The 18514-nt window shown below is 48.8% G+C and overlaps 1 pseudogene; it reads left to right on the top strand.

Moving 5' to 3' along the window:
- The first annotated feature begins 1995 nt into the window (after positions 1-1995).
- LOC136656585 (5S ribosomal RNA) lies at positions 1996-2114 on the top strand (annotated as a pseudogene).
- Positions 2115-18514: the final 16400 nt, after the last annotated feature.

Here is an 18514-nt window from a genome sequence, read left to right as displayed (position 1 = left end):
GGCTGGGGTTGGGAAGGCGGTCCTCCGCAGAGATCAATAACTTGAGGATGAAATTGACATTGAAATTGAGCTGAGGATGAAATTCGCTTTCAACTTCTTTGGGATGAGTTTCTGCCTCCCCGCTCCCCCACCCCCGCAACGCAAGGGACGGCAGAAGTGACCTACTACTTGGAGTAACCGAATAGTCACGCTGGAATTCAACATGGCTCGTTGTAGCCTTAGAGAGAGCCTAGGTAGAGACTCCCAGACTCTCTCTAAGGCTCAGGGCCTCATAATGCAGATTAGGAATCCATTGGTAAAGTCATAGTAGTGATGGTGAAGAAATCCTAGCAACAGTGGTAACATTCACAAGCAAACCAGTTCTCACCCTCTGTGAACACACCCAGAATCACTTGCAGCGGGTGCAATCCTACTAAATCCGCGTTACTTCTAGGAGTGCATGTACCCCTGGGGACTGGGGATAAGAATAGGCCCTCAGTTTGGCTGTGCTTGTCGTAAGAGGCGACTAAACAGCCACCGGGTAGATGTTAGCCTGGGAAGGCAACTCATCTGAGAGAAGGAAAACTCTGATCCCAAACCTCCACTGCCTTGTGGCTACATCCAGTTACGGAAAAGGCTTCAGGAGTCAACCTCGAGGCAAAATCCGGAGCCAGAGTCCCTGAGGCAGTTCATGGCTGAACACACTGGAACCAACCCAATTGGCTTCTGCCTTTCCATTGGACCATTCCAGCGACGTGGAGAGGGGGGATTTGCTGCATGGGTAACAGCCTATCCTCCATACCTACTTTACCCAGGCTTTGCGCACTGGAGAGGACACTCTGTTCCAGAACCACCATTCAGAGCGTGACACCATAGTCTTCCGAGACTGAAGGATGCCAACTATATACTTTACCCAGGCTTTGTGCACTGGAGAGGACACTGTTCCAGAACCACCATTCAGAGCGTGACACCATAGTCTTCCGAGACTGAAGGATGCCAACATGTACTCCCAGTACTTCTAGGAGATCTGATACATCTGAGTTACTTCTAGGTGAGTTCAATGGGGCTGACTCCTAAGTAAGTGTGCCTAGCATTGCAGCCACAGGTTATCACCAGCAGTACCCTTCCCCTTTCCTTGGCTGTTCCTCCCGTTCAGGGTGACCTGATGTCATAACCTCAAAAGGGGACCAGACATCCCAAAATGTAGGACATCCAAGAAAAAAGTAGGACATGACAAAATAAAAGCTAGAAACACTATTGATTTCATGTGGCTAATTTAAACACTAGATTACTTATTATTAAACTTAAAACTATGTTGCATATAATTTATTGTGTATAATTTATTAAACACAAGAAGGCTCTGTGCTGCCTGCAGGGGCCCACTCACAGGGAAAAAGAGGGCATTAAAGTTTTTACCAGGACATGAGGCTAAAAAAAGAGGATGTGTCCTGAAAAGGAGGACATCTGGTCACCCTGCTCCCTTTGGTGCCCTCTCTCCTGCTCAGATTTGCTCAGCATCCCAAAAGTAACCAGCGCCAGCAGGTCCTAGGAGATGGGGGTAGAGGGGGTAATTTGTACCTGGGCCCAGGCTCAGAAAGGGAGCCCAGGAGTCAAAGGAGGGGGCCCAGAAAGCTCCTGGGATCTTACATTTTCCTATCTCACCCAAACTCACTGCCTATGCATGATGCTGGGGGCATAACTGCTGCTGCAAGCCATATACACCTGGCCCAGAAATGCACCCATGACCCTCCTTAACACAGTGTCAGATCTGGGAGGAAACTGGCCTGCTATAGTCGCTCTTTGGCTTGTGTATCTGATAACCATGAAGAAGTGTATTGGGGCTCAGGGGCAGAGCTGCAAGGCTACAGCTGCTGCAGAAGTGCGTTTTGGTGCACACAGGACACTGTCCATTCTAGTGTGAGCCTAAATACAATGACACTAATTTTCAGCAATGATTTTCCAAATTTCAAAGGGACTTAGAAGTGTGTTTGGTTTTTCATATTACTTTATCTAGCTGCCAGTGCAACTGTTATCCTGCACATGCCCAATCTCATCTGATCTCGGAAGCTAAGCAGGGTCAGGCCTGGTTAGTACTTGGATGGGAGACCGCCTGGGAATATCAGGTGCTGTAGGCTTATACCATGATCTGGGAAGCTAAGCAGGGTCGGGCCTGGTTAGTATTTGGATGGGAGACTGCCTGGGAATATCAGGTGCTGTAGGCTTATACCATAGTCTTTCGAGACTGAAGGTTGCCAACCAGTGCCACATGGTTGGGTAGACCTGGCTTCCGCATCAAGAAGACTGGTAGACCTGGGCTCCAAAGACTATTCTGGCTGTCAGCACCCTCCCCTTGCCCTATTTTGCCCCCCATTCTGCCTTCCCCCATTACCCCCTTACCCTTTGGGAGAGGGCCCAAAAGAAACTTTGTACCCCCTGATAAAACTCTTCTCAGAGACCCTGCCAGCCGGGATAGGGTTCCTGATGGGAGCAGAGGCCCATTCCCCTGCTTGCCAGGCCCCCATCCTTGTAGCTGAGGGGGGGGGGGTTCTTCCCAGAGAGGAGCAAAGACAGGAGAGGCCATCACCCTCATTGAAGAAAGAGCAGAAAGCTGATCTTGGTTTGTTCACTTTCCCCCAAGGACCACAAATTTCCCTGAGAAGAAATTCTTTAAACAGTTCTTTAAAGCTCCAACTCTATGTTGGAGTTTGGTGCAACTGTGTCTACTATCCAGAGATGGCAGGATACTGTCCTGAAAGGGTTAAGCCATGGCCCAGTGACCCTACACTTTACCTGTCCCCTTTGGATGACCTATGTGGGGGTGTGGCCCAGACACTATGACCTTCCCTTCTGCTCTGTGCACTTCCTCTCTTCCTCACTGAACACTGACCTGACAAGATGGGTCACAGCAGGGCTCTGCTGGCGACACCATCTTGACCACATGGCACACGAAGGACAAGGCAGCTCCAGGACCTTGTTATCTCAAGTTTAGTGTAACCTCTGATCATAATCAGATGCTTTAAACATGCTTCTATGGAACCCTGAGTAAATGACTTTCTTTTGCAACTTCAACCAGCCATTGTCATTTGTCTTTCTTGATTAGCAGTCAGCCAGGTGTGGGAGCTTTCCTGGGGTTGATTCCCAGCAAGGGGGGGGGGGGTCTGCTGCTGAAGCTACTCTGCTTCCCCCCTAAAGAGGAAACCAATTTTTTAAGATTCCTCCAATACTCTACACCCTATTCGGTTGAAGTGGAAAAATTCTGAGGTGCTTGGAACAGATTATAACACTTCAGTGTGCAAGGGTGTATGTTTGTGAAAGTTATAGTAGACATGATCTCTCTCTCTCTCTCTCTCTCTCTCTCTCTCTCTCTGCAAGTAGAAAACTAGTCTTGGGAAAGCACAGGAATCTCCCTGTTGTGCTAATTTTCTAGTTTCAGGGAACTATAGAGCATTTTTAAAATTGATCTGCAATTTGAAGGAGTGCAGTCCATTCTGCCTCCTAGTTCTGCTGCATGTGTAGAGCCTAAGGGCACTTACTTTTGAGTAAACACGACTAAGAACAGGCTGTGGAAATGAAAAAGGCATAAGTACTGGGGCACCCGAAACATAGTGACATGCCCTCAAAAGGAAATCAGATTTTCTAGCCCACATTCTGGTTGCAACTTCTGAGAAGCTCCCAATAGCTTTCCTCTCTGGAGCACTTTCAGGTATGGAGGTTCTCTGTCTGCCATCCTATGCATGTCTAGTCAGCAGTAAGTCCCATTGAGTTCAATAATAATAATAATAATAAACTTTATTTGTATCCCGCCCTTCTCCCTAAAGGGACCCACCCCTTGGGACCTACCCCTAAATAAATGTATTCCAGCCAAACTATCATAGCTAATACCAACTAATGCTCCATTGTTCTCCATGAGCATATCAAAGGCTGCAATCCTATGCACACTTTCCTGAGAGTAAACCCCACTGAACACAATGGGACTTACTTCTGAGTAGATATGCATAGGCTTGCTCTGTAATTGACACATGCAAGCCACACATGACTTTGCCTTTAGCCTTGCTCCTGGATCAGGCCAAAGGCCCATCTCCTCCAGTACTCTGGTTCTAACAGGAGCCAAAGGGATCTCTCTCAGAGGCTAAGGAAACAGACCAGGAAAAGGGATGGCTCACCTCCTTTTTCCTGGGCACCTAACATCCAGAGGTATACTGCCCCTGCCTATGGAGGTTCATTTTAGCTCTGCTGGCAGATAGGCCTATCCTACAAGAACTTGTCTAATTTTTTTTTTTAAGTCACAAAGGCTGCAATCCTATCCGCACCTTGGAGTAATCCACAGTGACTATAATGGAACTTACTTCTGCGTAGACATGAATAAGATTGGGCTCTAAGGCTACGGACCTTCACCATCATCTAATGGAGGTCAATTTCTTCCACAGCTTCTGCTGGGTGTGGCTCTGAGAAAAAGAGGGAGACTGTTTTTATTCAATGGTATGGAAAGGCTGTTGGAGGAATCTCTTAAACCAGATTTCCTCCGTTGGGGGGGAGCAGAGTCGCTTCAGCAGCAGAACCCCCCTTTGCTGGGAATCAACCCCAGGGAGCCTCCCACACCCGGCTGACTGCTAGTCAAGAAACACACAAACAACATTGGCTGGTTGAAGTTGCAAGAACAGATTCATTTACTCACAGTTCAATGGTAGTACGGTTACAGCATCTGATTTAAGAATCAGAGGTACTCTGACGTAAAGATAACAAGGCCCTATAGCTGCCTCCTCCTGCATGTGCCATGTGGTCAAGATGGCGGCGCCAGCAGATCCCTGCTGCATGCCATCTTGTCTCCTCAGTTGTGGTGAGGAAGAGGTAAGAGGGAGGGAGGAGGGCGTGCTCAGGAGTTATATAGGGTCTGGATCATGCCCCTCCCACATAGGTCATCCAAGGTGGACAGGTAAACTGCAAAGGACGCTGGGCTATGGCTTAACCCTTTTTAGGACAGTCTCCTGCCACCCCCTGAGAGCATACGGAGTTGCACCAATTCCAACAAAGGCACCCTACATGTGCCTCACGGTGCTCCATCAGAGGCATACCTGGAAGTTCTGTGACCTGGGGCAGTAATGTCATGACTTCACGTTACATCATGATGTCACATTTGGGTTCTTCCTGGAGGGAAGAGGTGCTGGCAGCTTCATGCCCCCATTTCTTCTCCTGTGGAGACTCCCCCTTGAATGGGTACCACTTGAAGGGGACATCACTGAGCAGAAGGAATGGGGGGGTCACTGCTTCACAGCACATGGGTTGTGTGGTGGCGCTTTTCGATGGACTCCGGTGGGGAGGCTCTGGCTTACCTGCCTCCCCACCCATCGCACATCCCTGCTGTGCCCTGTGAAGGGAGATCTCTTGGCCTGCGGAATGCGCAAGAGCGCACATCTGGTGCATGGCTTTAGGTGTCAACGGCTCTGCGGCGGCGACGGCATCGAATTAGAGCGGGTAATTGTCCATCATTAGGGGTCTGAAACGCGATCTGTCCCAACAACTGGAACATGTCTGGCCGGCTGGCAAAAATAAGCGGAATGATTAGCGCTCATTATGGATGTCAGGCCGTGAAGGGGGGGTGCAAATTAGCCTTGACGTGTGAAATCCAAAGCTGAAGTGACAGGGCTGGGGGGGGGGGGAGGTGAGAGAGGACCCAGTGGGGCCTCCACTGGGGGACTGAGAGACTTCAGCCCTACAGAGAGAGAATGATGATGGCCACAACCAGTGTCTCCTGGAAACCACGCCCCTGCCAATGCTCTGTCTATGCTCAGAGGCACTCTGCCCCGGGAACCAGCACTAGCAATAGTAATAAGAGGATGAAGAGGATTAGTCAAATGTTATTTACCAATGCCTCTGGGCATATGCAGAGAGCTTTTCACCCAGTAATCATCCAGTGCCCCAGCAGGGACATGGCAGGGGAGGCAGAGCCTCCCCACTAGAATCCTTTGGAAAGCCATATGAGGTGTGCCATATGAGGTGTGCAAGCACTCACAAGCCACTGCCCCATGGAGGCACTTTTTGAAGGACTCTGGTGGGGAGGCTCTGCTTCACCTGCCTTCCCACCCACCACACATCCCTGCACCCCAGACAAAATCAGGCTGCTGTAGGCAATTCTGATTCTGGGCCTCTTTTGCAAAAATCACCCAGCATGGCAATAATTCTTGATGTGATGCCCTCCAAGATACGATTATGGCTGTGAGAGTATTTGCTGACTCCAGTAGTATTCACTTGCTCCAATACATTACATAATCCGAGATTAAGAACAGAAGAGCCCCACTGGATCAGGCCCAAGGCCCATCTAGTACAGCTTCCTGTATCTCACTGTGGCCCACCAGATGCTCAGGGAACACACAAGACAACAAGTGGCATCCTGGTGCCACTCCCTTGCACCTGGCCTTCTGATGTAGCCTGCTTTAAAATCAGGATGTTTCACATACCCATCATGGCTTGTAACCTGTGACAGACTTTTCCTCTAGAAGTCTGTCCAGTTCTCTTTTAATGGCATCTAGGCCTGATGCAACCACCACATCCTGTGGTGAGGAGTTCCACAGACTAATGACATGCTGGGTCAAGAAATATTTTCTTTTGTCTGTTCTAATTCTCTAGGCCAGGGATGTCCAAACTTTTTGGTAGGAGGGCCACATCATCTCTCTGACACTGTGTCAGGGGCCCGGGGGGGGGGGGAGAATCAATTTACATTTAAAATTTGAATAAATGTACATAAATGAATTTATTAGAGATGGAACTTATATGAATGAATGATGGTCTTGCAGTAGCTCAAGGCCTATAAAAGGCCTTGCACAAAGCAAGACCTGCCTTTCCTTGGCGGCCACTGCTGCATCACAGGTGTGAAACAGCAAGTAGTGGAGGGAGCCCTCATCCCACAGCTCAGATGAGATGTTGAATAGTCATCCTCATGCTGAGAGCAGTTGCTTCGGGCCAGCATGGGCTCCAGCAAGTCCCTGGAGGGCCAGATGCGCACTGGAGACTTGGGTCTCCCCAAGGGCCTGATTGGTAACTCCTGAGGGCTGCAAGTGGCCCCCGTGCTGGGGTTTTGGCACCCCTGCTCTAGACAGTCAATTCTAATGGATGTCCCCTGGTTCTGAGAGAGTCATCTTGTCTCCCTCCCATGCCACAAATAATTTGGAAACAAAATAAAATCGCCCAGCATTTTGATTCCAACAGCAGCCAATCCAATGCCACTGAAAGCTTCCAGGTGAGGCAAAGATGATCAAGGTTGCTTCCTGAACTCAGGCACTGGGTATTTGCAGGTATGGTGCTCCTGTGCCTGAAGGTTCCATTTTCCTGTTTCCTTAGTTTCCCTAACATTAAGGGGATTTTTCCTTCTGGTAATGGACCTCAGAGAGAGTTGAATGCCCTCTGACTGCAAAGTCAGCACCTTAACATATCAGACCAAGCTTTCTCGCCTACTTTTCCAGTGCCCCCCAGTTGGGAGAAGAGGAGAATTTCCCCACAGAAGTGAGATTGGAAGAGGAGACCTTGTGCAGTCTTCAGTCAGTGGTCAGTCAATGGGTCAGTGGGTCAGTCAATGGGTTTCATCTGGACTGGGGTGACTAAGGTTGTCATCATGTGCACCCTTACATGGGAGTAAATTCCAGGAGACAGAGCAGGATTTACTTCATGTTAAACCTACATAGAATCAGAATGCAAGGCACCCAGTGTCATATATCTGTTGCAACCCCAGATACTCTTCAAGCACAAGCCTATGCCTGTCTACTTAGAAGTAAGTCCCATTGTGTTCAACTGCACTTTCTCCCAGGAATTACTTGACTGCAAATGCCAAATTATTATGTATTCATTAGTATTAGTTAACATTCATCTATTCCTTCCTCCCCATGAGTTTGGGCATACTGGAGCTGGTTTAGGATTACAGTCTTAGGATCTGTGCCATCCAGAGATGTTCAAAGGCCCTTCAATGAATATAAAAGGTCTCTAGAACTGCTAGCATGGTGTTTGATGGTCTGTAGAAGATTTTTCTAATGCCTGATGCACAGCTCCTCCCTTACTTGGGAGTAAGCAAGCTCCACTGAACTCCTTGCAGTGATAGTACTGTAATGGAGGGGTGTTTTAAAACTATTTCCTTCTAATATGTTTAGAATGTGAATCCAGAAGGGTCCATTAGATCCTCCGTAAAGCGAATTAGAACTGGCCTGTTGAACCTTTCCTTGTAAATAGATTGTGGTTCCAACTTGAAAAATTGGAAGGGAGGGCTTCCAAACAGAAAAATTGGAAGGCTGGGAGGGCTCAAGAGGCTGATCTCAGGAAGAATAGCAGTGGCGTAGCTAGAGAGGGGCAAAGCAATCCTCTCCACACTTATTCCAGGAGTAAGAGCAACTGATTAGAATGGGATTTGCTTCCGAGTAGACATGCATAGGATTGGGTTCTAAAATAAATAAAGAAATAAATAAATGGGAGTTGAATCTGTTTTTACATCAAAGCAGAGCCCGACTCTAGCTAGAAACCAGGGACGGGCGTGGGGTGGGTGGGGAGGCAGGTGAGGCAGAGCCTCACCTGCCTTAGTCTTCCGAAATGCGCATAGCGCGTGGGTTGTGAGTGCTTGCACACCTCGCATAGCTCCCCTCACATGCAGTTGCCTTGATCACGTCTTCAAGAGTCTCACCCAGTCACCTTCAGGATTCTTACTTTCGGGTTGGCTCCCCCAGTGCCAAGCAAGGAGGCAGGTGAGGCAGTGCCTCCCCACCGGAGTGAGTGCCACTGCCTTGTGAGGCACCCAAGCACCCACAACCCACGCGTGGGTTGTCCCTGTGCCAAGCACATTCCGTGGCAATTATTTCCAATGGGATTTCCTTGCAAGTGGTGGTGGATCCGTGGCTGAATCCACTGTTCTAAACCTTCATCTCCTTCCCAACAAACGTGCCCAGGATCAGGGCTTTGGGTTGAGACGATGGAGGGGTGCCTTCTTTCTCAAGTCTTTGGGGATTCTTTCCTCCGTTCCAAATACCATCGTATTAGCGACTAAGGGAAGAAAGGAGGCTTCCTCGCGAGGAATTACCCTTGCAAGTCAGTCTCGCTTCTGAACAGCCCTGCAGTTTCTCTCTCCTGCGCTCCAAGGTTTTTAGGAAAGCAAAAAAAAGAGACACGCAGCTCACCAAGAAGTGTTCCTGCTCCAGTGGCGTAGCTAGAGGGGGTGCAAAGAGCTAAGTTTTGCAGGGAGCCTCACTGCAGCGTGCAAGGGCCCCCCTCTACGCCTGCGTTTTGCACCCCAATGGCTCTGAAAGGAGGGGGAGGGGCCCCTTGCAGGCTGCGGTGAGGTTCCCTGCAAAACTTAGCGCTTTGCTACGACCCATCATCTATCTCTGGCTCTACAGAAGTGCGTGGGATCGCGTGGGTTACATGTGAACACGCGTTATTTATATCGGTTGCAATGCAAGACCAACCTGGGGCAAAAGAGGGTGAGGATAATAAATGACATTCAAAGAAATGAGGCTGCAATCCTGTTCACACTTTCTTGGGAGTAAGCCCCATTGACTATAATGGGACTGACTTCTGAGTAGACATGCGTAGGATTGGGCTCTGATCGAGAGTGGTGGCGGTGTGTTGCGGGTGGGTGGGGGGTCAGGTCTGCAGTTCTCGATGTAGTTTAAATTCCCTGGAGGTCAGCCTAGTTTAGTGTAAGAATTGAAGGGGACCAGCGACCTAACCAGAAGGAATGTACAGAAGTTGCCTGGTAAGGCTCTCAGCCCAATCCTATGCATGTCTACTCAGAAGCAAGTCTCATTGTGTTCAATGGGGCTTGCTCCCAGGTAAGTGCGTAAGTGCAAGTGTGGCTAGGATTGAGTCCTCTGTGCTTTATAAGACAGCGCTGAATGTTGAACTAGATCGCCTCTTACACGATTAGGCTCTGTGCGAGTGTGTGTGTGTGGGGGGAGACGAGACTAAATTCTCCCGGGGCAAGTCTACTCAAAAGTAAGTCCCACTTCCCTCAATGGGACTTACCCTCAGGACTTACCCAAATTTGTAACCTGAATGTAATCGTGGCTCCATTTTTTTGTTTTAAGGGGTCCAACCAACTCTTGTTTTCTCGTCAATGTCAGTGTCAGTTTCGGTTCAAAAACAGATCAAGAAAAATTCCAGCCTGAAGAGTTCGAGTTTGAATCAAACTCCGACTCACTTCTCCCCGCTTCCACTCTACGCGTTTCCACTCTACTCTACCCCCACTTTCCTGCGAGTAAGTCCCATTGACTATGATGGGACTTCTGAGTACACCGATCTGAGATTGGGCTCTCAGTCTTGAAAATCAGCAAAGGCGCAGTCTGTGCTCGCCTTTCCGGACCCACAGCCCGATCCCAGGCGTGTCTACTCAGAAGTAGGTCATTTTACAGTCAATAGGGCTTACTCCCAGGCAAGTGCGGATAGGATTGCAGCCCTAACTCGCCACTGATTTATATGGTACGTAATTCTAATTAAACATGTTCAGGGATGGAAAAGTCGTTCTCTTTCCTTCGAGCTAATATACCTCCAAGATACATTGAATTTACACCAACCTGCCCGCCCTCACCGATCCAAAGCGGATCTAAGCCCACTTTCTTCTTAGTTGCAAGCTCCCATTGCAAACTACGCATATATAGTTGCGAACTACACATATATACGTATATACATACATATGTACACACACACATATATACACACATACACACACACATATATATATACACTCACACACACACACACACACACAAGTGTATTTAATGCACACATAAATGTGTGTCACCCCAATCCTATGCATGTCTACTCAGAAGTAAGTCCCATTAGAGTCAATGGGGCTTACTGTCAGGAAAGTGTGGATAGGATTGGGCTGTGTGTGTATTTAAATACATGTGTGTGTGTGTGTGTGTGTGTGTGTGTGTGTGTGTGTGTGTTTATATAAACATGTGTATGTATTTAAATACATTTAGATATGTGTGTGTGTGTGTGTGTGTGTAATGTGTGTGTGTGTAAATACATATTTACATTTAGATATATGTATGTATATAAATGCGTGTGTATTATTTATGTGTGTGTGTATTTAAATATGTGTGTGTGTGCGTGCGTGCGTATTATTTATATATGTATGTGTATTTAAATACATACATATATATACGTATATAAATATGCATATACATATATGCATATTTGAATGAAATCATAAACGTTCTGGAGATTGGAGAGAGTCCAAAACCGAACTTCTCTCCTCCTTCCTTTCCCTACAATCGCAGGACTGGAGGTCTCCCCAACATGACATTGATTGGCAAGTAGCTTCAGGGCAAGCAAAAGAGAGTCCCGCTCCACACCGTTAACCGGCGAAACTCCCTGCCACAAGATATGAATGGACATAGAGGGCCTTTTAAAAAGATTTGACAGGTAAATGGAGGCGGGGTGGGGGGGGGGTCTCTTCGTCTTCCCTGGTAAGTAAAGGGAGCGCCCAGGCGGGCTGGGGTGCATCTCAGATGCTGCTGGGGGCGATGACTAGCAAGGAAGGCCTCCTATCTTCAGGTCTTGCTCGGGCGCTTTCAAGACTGGCCGCGGTGGGAAGCCACCTGGTGGGCCTCTGGTTTGATCTAACGGGGGCTCTCCGACCCTGCGTGTTTGGGCTTCCAGCGAGGCGTGCCTCGCATCCCTGCTCCTGCCTCGGCTTCTTTCCTCTTCTGCGAGGTGCCTGGTGGTCCCTCCAGCGCTGTGGCTGACCTGGAGACGGGCGCTTCACGGGTCAGCAGAGACTGCAAGGGGATGAAGCTCAGCGTTGCCAGCCTTCCCTGGGGCTGCGGGCAGGAGCGCCTCCTCGGCACTCAGAAACTTTGGAGCCTGGGGGGGCTTCAGGAGCTTCCTAGGAGACTCACCAGATCACTGGACTGGAGAAACGATCTGCGATGGCAGAACAAGGCTCGATTTTAGTAGGACTTCCTTGCCAAGCACGTCTGGAGTTCCAAGCTGTGGGAACAAGTTTCCTTGAAGCAGTGGCGTAGCTGGGGGGGTGCAAAACACTCAGTTTTACAGGGAGCCTCACTCATTGGCTTAGCTAGAGGGGGTGCAAAGCTCTACGTTTTACAGGGAGCCCCACTCAGTGGCATAGCTAGAGGGGGTGCAAAGTACTAAGTTGTGCAGGGAGTCTCACTGCAGCCCCTCCCCCTCCCCTTCGAGCCATTCCGGGTGGGGGGAGCAAAAGGGAGGCATTGCATGCCGCGCTGAGACCCCCATCCTCTCCAATTTTCCAGCGCCGATGCAGCCATGCCAATGGAGAGTGTGTTGTATCCTGCTATAGAGGGGCAATCAAGGAAGCCTCCTCAAGGCAAAGGAATGTTTGTTGCATTAAAACACTGCAATGAGGCTGCACTGCAGTTGCATCGGTGCTGGAAAGTTGGGCGGGATTGGGCCCTGAGGCTCCCTGCAAAACTTAGTGCTTCGCCCCCCTCTAGCTACGCCACTGGCCAAGTGAGAGTGAACTCAGGCAAAGGCTTCGGAGGGGTCCTGTGCTTAGAATCGAGCTGCAGGAGCCCCTCCCACTGACGTCAATGGGGCTGACATCCCCAGTCAAAATATTTGAATTTATTCCCCTGGCAAACCTTGTTGCATTTTTTTTAAAGACACCTATTTACTTATTTATGTGTTAAAGGCTGCAATCCCAACCACATTTTCCTGAGAGTAAGCCCCATTGAACAAAATAGGGCTTACTTCTGAGTAGACCTGGTTAGGCTTGTGCCCTTATTTACGTGTTCGGAACGTTTTTATGACGCTTTCCCCTGGAGTTCCAGGAACCCCAGAGAAAGATTTCAGCCCCACAAGAACTTCATAATGTGATTAGATGAAGAACCTAGTCCTCAAGGAGGTGTTAAACCCAGAGGTTTCATCTCTTCTCTTTTGACGTCAAGGTTTCTGTTTGAAGGGCTGTGGAGGAGCGTTCTATCACAGGAGACTCCATCTGCAATCTAGACTGGTACAGTCCTGACTCAAGTTTACTGTTACAGTGAGAACAAGGTTGGTGGATCGCTGAAGAGCTGCCAAAGAAGTCATCATCATCACAATTAGTAGTATAGCACCTGTCTGATGGTCTGAAGCTCGTTACTTAAGGATCAGGTCCAGGGTTCATCTAGTCCTGTGGCCCATCAGATGCGTCAGGTAGCACGCAAAAGACTTGTCTTCTGTTGCCATTCCCTTGCACTTGGCCTTCTGAGGTAGCCTACTTCTAGTTTTGCTCTCACTCCCCGCCCTTCATGGCTCCCAAGGGGAGGGGCCGCTTGCACACCGCGCTGAGGCTCCTGAAAAATTTAGTCTTTTGCCCCCTCTAGCTACGCCACTGCACTTGGCACTCTCCCCACCCCACCCCCCATTGATTCCAGGGGAACTTGCTTCCAATTTTTCCATGCTTTTTTTTCAGGTCCGGATTGAAATCGATTTCAAACACTCTCAGAGTTATCCCAGAGTCATGACTTGTGAACGTGGCCCCTGGGCTGTTTCCTAAAGTGTGCTATTCAGGATAATCTAGAGAAAATATGATGGGGTGGGAGGTTTCTAGAAAACACGTGAAGAACCAAAGCACCACAGGAATTGTGGGGGGGGGGGATTTCCCACTAAATTGATGGACTCTTCCCTAAAATGTGCAGTAGAGCCAAAATGAAGAACGCCCCCCCCCCTTTTCCCTCCACTACTTATTTCAGTAGACAATCTGGGTGTGTATGTAACTGGCAAGGGATGAGTGGGGGGTCTGCATGCTTGGAGAGAAGAGGATTGATGGTCCTTCTTCTTCTAACCGCCCCCACGAGTGCCTTGAGGAGGGAGGTATTTTGAGAGTCGATCGAAACCCCGATCTTGCTTTTTGCAATCCAAGACCCCCGAAGCTGCAAGACTAAGTCTTTTCTCTCCCCCCCCCCCTCCGTTTTGTACGGCAGACTGCAAAGCAAAACAGTCGTTTAAAAGGCAGGAATAACAGTCATAAAGGCGGGGGGGGGGGAAGCGATCCAACTCCAAAGCTGACCTCCCTCCCAGACTAACCAGGCTGGACATGGAGACAGAAGAACTTTGGGGTCTCCTGCCAAAGCCCCCCCCCCCTCGCCGAAATGGAGCCAGCCTACCTTGGGGAAAGTCCTACAAGAGCACCCGACACTCCCTCCTTCTCCTATGCGATCTGGTCTGGAGCTGCAGTCCCACCAGAAGTTTGCTCTTGGTATCAAGAGCAGAAGATATTGTACTGAAAGAGCCCAGTCTTATGCAGATCTGCTGCGAAGTAAGTCCCAGTATAAATGGGGCTTACTCCCAGGTAAGTGTGGCCAGGATTGCAGCCTCACAGCCCAATCCTACCCACACTTTCCTGGGAGTAAGCCCCATTGACTCTAATGGAACTTACTTCTGGTTAGACATGCCTAGGATTGTGATCCTAGGCATGCCTAGGATCACAATAGGCTGTGAGCCTATTGACTCCAAAGTTGGAACACCTTGAAGAGGCTAACCGAGTTGTCCAAGCGCGTTGGCGTGGCCAACACGCTGGTGGTGGCAGCCGAGGAAGCCGACTGTGGTCCACCAAGCTTGAGTCTTTCAGATGTCCCAAACTCAAGAGCCTGCGTTGTTTGTGCTGAAATAGGGTAACACCTTCGCGGAAACTGGGGTCTTCGCTGGGAGGGACGGACATAGCACAGTGGCGTAGCTAGAGGAGAGGTGCAAAGCGCTACGTTTTACAGGAAACTTCGCTATGTCACTCCGTGCCCCCCCCCAGCGAGGCTCCCTTCAATACGTAGTGCTTTACACCCCCTCTAGCTACGCCACTGGTGCTATATCCCTCCGTGCTCCGCGCAGCGAGGCTCCCTACAGACTTAGAGCTTTGCACCCCCTCTAGCTACGCCACTGCTTTGAAGTGTTTATTTTGGACTGGATCGGCCCAGTGAACCATCCCAATAGACCCAGTGTGGGTGAGCCTCAGAAGTACCCCCCCCCCCCCAGTACACTAATACGCAGTGTTCTAGAATCTAACGGGAAACTGGGACAGAGAGAGTCGGGCTGGTCTCGTTTCAGGGTGAAAGTTTCAGAAACTTTTGCCCAAGAGAAAGAAAAATAGGGGAAAAAATAATCCAAGGGCTCAGAAGGCCATTTCGGGGTTCCTTTTGGCCTGCAAAGAGGCCGGCACAGGACGGGCTCTCTGCGCGGTTGCCAGCGGAGCTACTCACAGCAGGAGAGGCTGGACAACACATCTGAAGACAAGAGAAGCCCAGCATCGCACTTCTCCGCCCCAAACCCCAAGACAAACTCTCACCCCCAGAGGAGGCTCCCCTCCACCAGCCCCCTCTCCTTTCCGGCTCCCCCACTGCGAAGATCGCTGGAGCAGGAAAAGGAGAGAAGCCACCAGGGCAGGAGGCGGTGGCGTAGCTAGAGGGGGGGCAAAGCATTAAGTTTTAGCAGGCTCCTGACCGCGCCCTGCAAGCGTCCCCTCCCCTTCGGAGCCGGGTGCTACACCACAACGGAGGCATACCACCGTTTTGCTCTCCCAGCCCGCAATGGCTCCGAAGGGGAAGGGCCGCTTGCACGGTGCGGTCAGGGCCCTGCCAAGCTTCGTGCTTTGCACCCCCTCTAGCTACGTCACTGGCAAGGGGGCTGCGTCCGGATCGGCAGACCAAATTAACTCGACACGCTCGCCTATAGAAACCAATTTCCTCCCAGTGGCCTCGATCCTGACCCTTTGACTGCGTCGCTGCTGGATTGTGAGTCGGGGTCTCTCAGTCGCGTGTATACGACCCTCGCAAAGGTCCTGTTGCTATTCTTAACCACGGTGCAGACAAAATGAAGGCCCATTTTGTCACCCACAGAGAGGTGGGCAGGCGAAGCCCATGCTTAGAAGGAAGCTCCGTGATGCCTACTCCCAAAAGCTTGGGACTGAAGCACTGGTGCCTGGCTCCCTAGAAGACCATAGCAAAGCTTCACTTGGGATGGATGGCCTCTGCTGTCGATTGCCAGGCCTCAGAGTTCACAACTTTTAGTTATATTTCAACGCCGTATGTGATGAAACCTCAGTCTTAAAGGGCTTAGAGTGGCCCCCGCTTGATCAATAATTTCCATGGAAATAAATGAGATGGGGGAAGAGCTTGGCTTTCCCTTGTTTTGTGGGTCTCCTGCAACGTTAGCCTTTTGGCTAGACAAGACAGATGTCCCCAGTAGAGAACAAGGAGCTTTCTGGAATTTCAGTACTAATATTCTGATAATCTCCAATCTCTCTCTCTCTCTCTCCCCCCCCCCATTGCCCAAATATTAGTTCATTTTTCCTGGTAGACTGTTTCTAGATGCATTCAAACTGACCAAGAATGTGAAACTAATAACTAATATTGGAAACTGACCAATATTAGAAACTGATTAATAATGGGAAACTGGTCAATATTGGAAACTGACCAATAATGGGAAACTGGTCAATATTGGAAACTGACCAATAATGGGAAACTGACCAATATTAGAAACTGACCAATAATGGGAAACTGGTCAATATTGGAAACTGACCAATAATGGGAAACTGACCAATATTAGAAACTGACCAATAATGGGAAACTGGTCAATATTGGGAAACTGACCAATAATGGGAAACTGACCAATATTAGAAACTGACCAATAATGAGAAACTGGTCAATATTAGAAACTGACCAATAATGGGAAACTGGTCAATATTAGAAACTGACCAATAATGGGAAACTGGTCAATATTGGAAACTGACCAATAATGGGAAACTGACCAATATTAGAAACTGACCAATAATGAGAAACTGGTCAATATTAGAAACTGACCAATAATGGGAAACTGGTCAATATTAGAAACTGACCAATAATGGGAAACTGGTCAATATTGGAAACTGGTCAATATTGGAAACTGACCAATAATAGGAAACTGACCAATAATGAACCCACACACGATCTCCTTCAGGATAGCATCCTGCTAAGCTTTCGCTAGGAAGGAAGCTACAACTACTGGTTAGTGGTTTGTGGTCAACTAGGCATCTGCCTTTCCACCCATGAAGACAGCAGTTAGTCGATTATAGTGAAATCAGTGCGCTGTTACCAAAACCTCCAACCAGGCGCCTTTCTGAGATAGAGAAGACAATGTAGGAAAAAGTCCAGTTTCGAAAATTAGAATTTTTTTTTTATAACAAGGTGGTCTTTACCCTTTTCCATTCTATTACAGTAGCTCACCAACTGCAGTCACTTCGAAAAAGACATAATTTTGCTTATCGTCGCCACCGCAAAGATTAAAATATTTTAAAATAAAAAAAAAATAAATGATAATAATAAAAATCCCCTTTCCGATTAAAAACTAAACTAAACTAAAACTGACTCTCCACTGTTGAATGAACTAAAGTTGCAAGGCCTGATCCAGTTTCCTGCTCGATTCGGAGCGAGATCACTTCAGAAGGGAGTGTGGATTGAACATAGGTTGCCTTGATTCTAGTTCTCACCGTGAGCGACTCACCGTGAGTTTCCCAAGACGACCATCAAAGCCAGAGTGATCAGATGCCACAACCGCCAAAGTGGACCAGGCACCCCAAAATGTAGGACGTCCAAGAAAAATGTAGGACTCGACAAAATGGAAGCTTAAAAACATTCGTCTGTTGATTCCATACAGTTATATTATTACTTATTATTAAATTTTAAACTATATCACGTATAATTTATTGCATATAATTTATTAATTACAAGAAGGCTCTGTGCTGCCTGCAGGGACACCTCACAGGGAGAAGGAGGACTTTTAAGTTCTTTTCTAGGCTGAAAAAGAGGACATCTGGTCACCCTGATCAAAGCCAAGACCTGAATATAAACGGGTTTGTCCCGCGAGTTTGTCGCTCCAGTGATGATTTTTAAGGCCAATAAACTGGTTTCAGTGCAAGTTGGCCCTGCTTACCTGGACACGGATTGCAGGAGCCGGACTAGCTCCACGGAGACGTCGATCTCACTTCTCCATCTCCCTGGACCGTAGCGGGAAAAACCGTTCAAGGTCTTGTAAAGCGGCAACTCAACGCTCCTGGCTCTTGTAGAATCACATCAGGACCACTGTGACCATAAACTGGCTTCCCTCCACCCCCGGTCAGGTACCCCCCCCCCCCCACACACACACACATTTCCCTCATGGTTAATTTTAGAGGAAATAAACCCAGCCTTTATGGGTCTGATGGTGAAGGAAGTTTGAGAAGATCCGTTCAAGATCTGGAGGGGTTCTCAAGAGGTTATTTTTTTTACATTAGCTAGAGTTTAATTAAGAGTTTGGAAGTGCAATTTCTGCACCCTCCCAACTCCATTTCCTCACCGGATCGCATTCTGCAGACTTAGTTCAAAGTCCTTTAATCCTGGTCTCTTTTTCAAACAAAGCCCCCCCCTCCCGACCCACCCCATTTAAGCCCCGCAACAGCCACCAATATATTTCTGGAAACCCTTTCGTTGCTACACATCTATCTCCCTGTCCACCCATCCACCCATCCATGCCAACGCCAGCCTGGTAGACTCTGACCTCCCTGCCCTGCCCTCCGCAAGTCCAGGTCCCA

This window comes from Tiliqua scincoides, chromosome 6, assembly GCF_035046505.1.
Source record: "Tiliqua scincoides isolate rTilSci1 chromosome 6, rTilSci1.hap2, whole genome shotgun sequence".
In the NCBI taxonomy this organism is placed as follows: Eukaryota; Metazoa; Chordata; class Lepidosauria; order Squamata; family Scincidae; genus Tiliqua; species Tiliqua scincoides.
The sequence above is the reverse complement of the archived record's forward strand: the minus strand, read 5'-3'. Positions and strand labels throughout refer to the sequence as shown.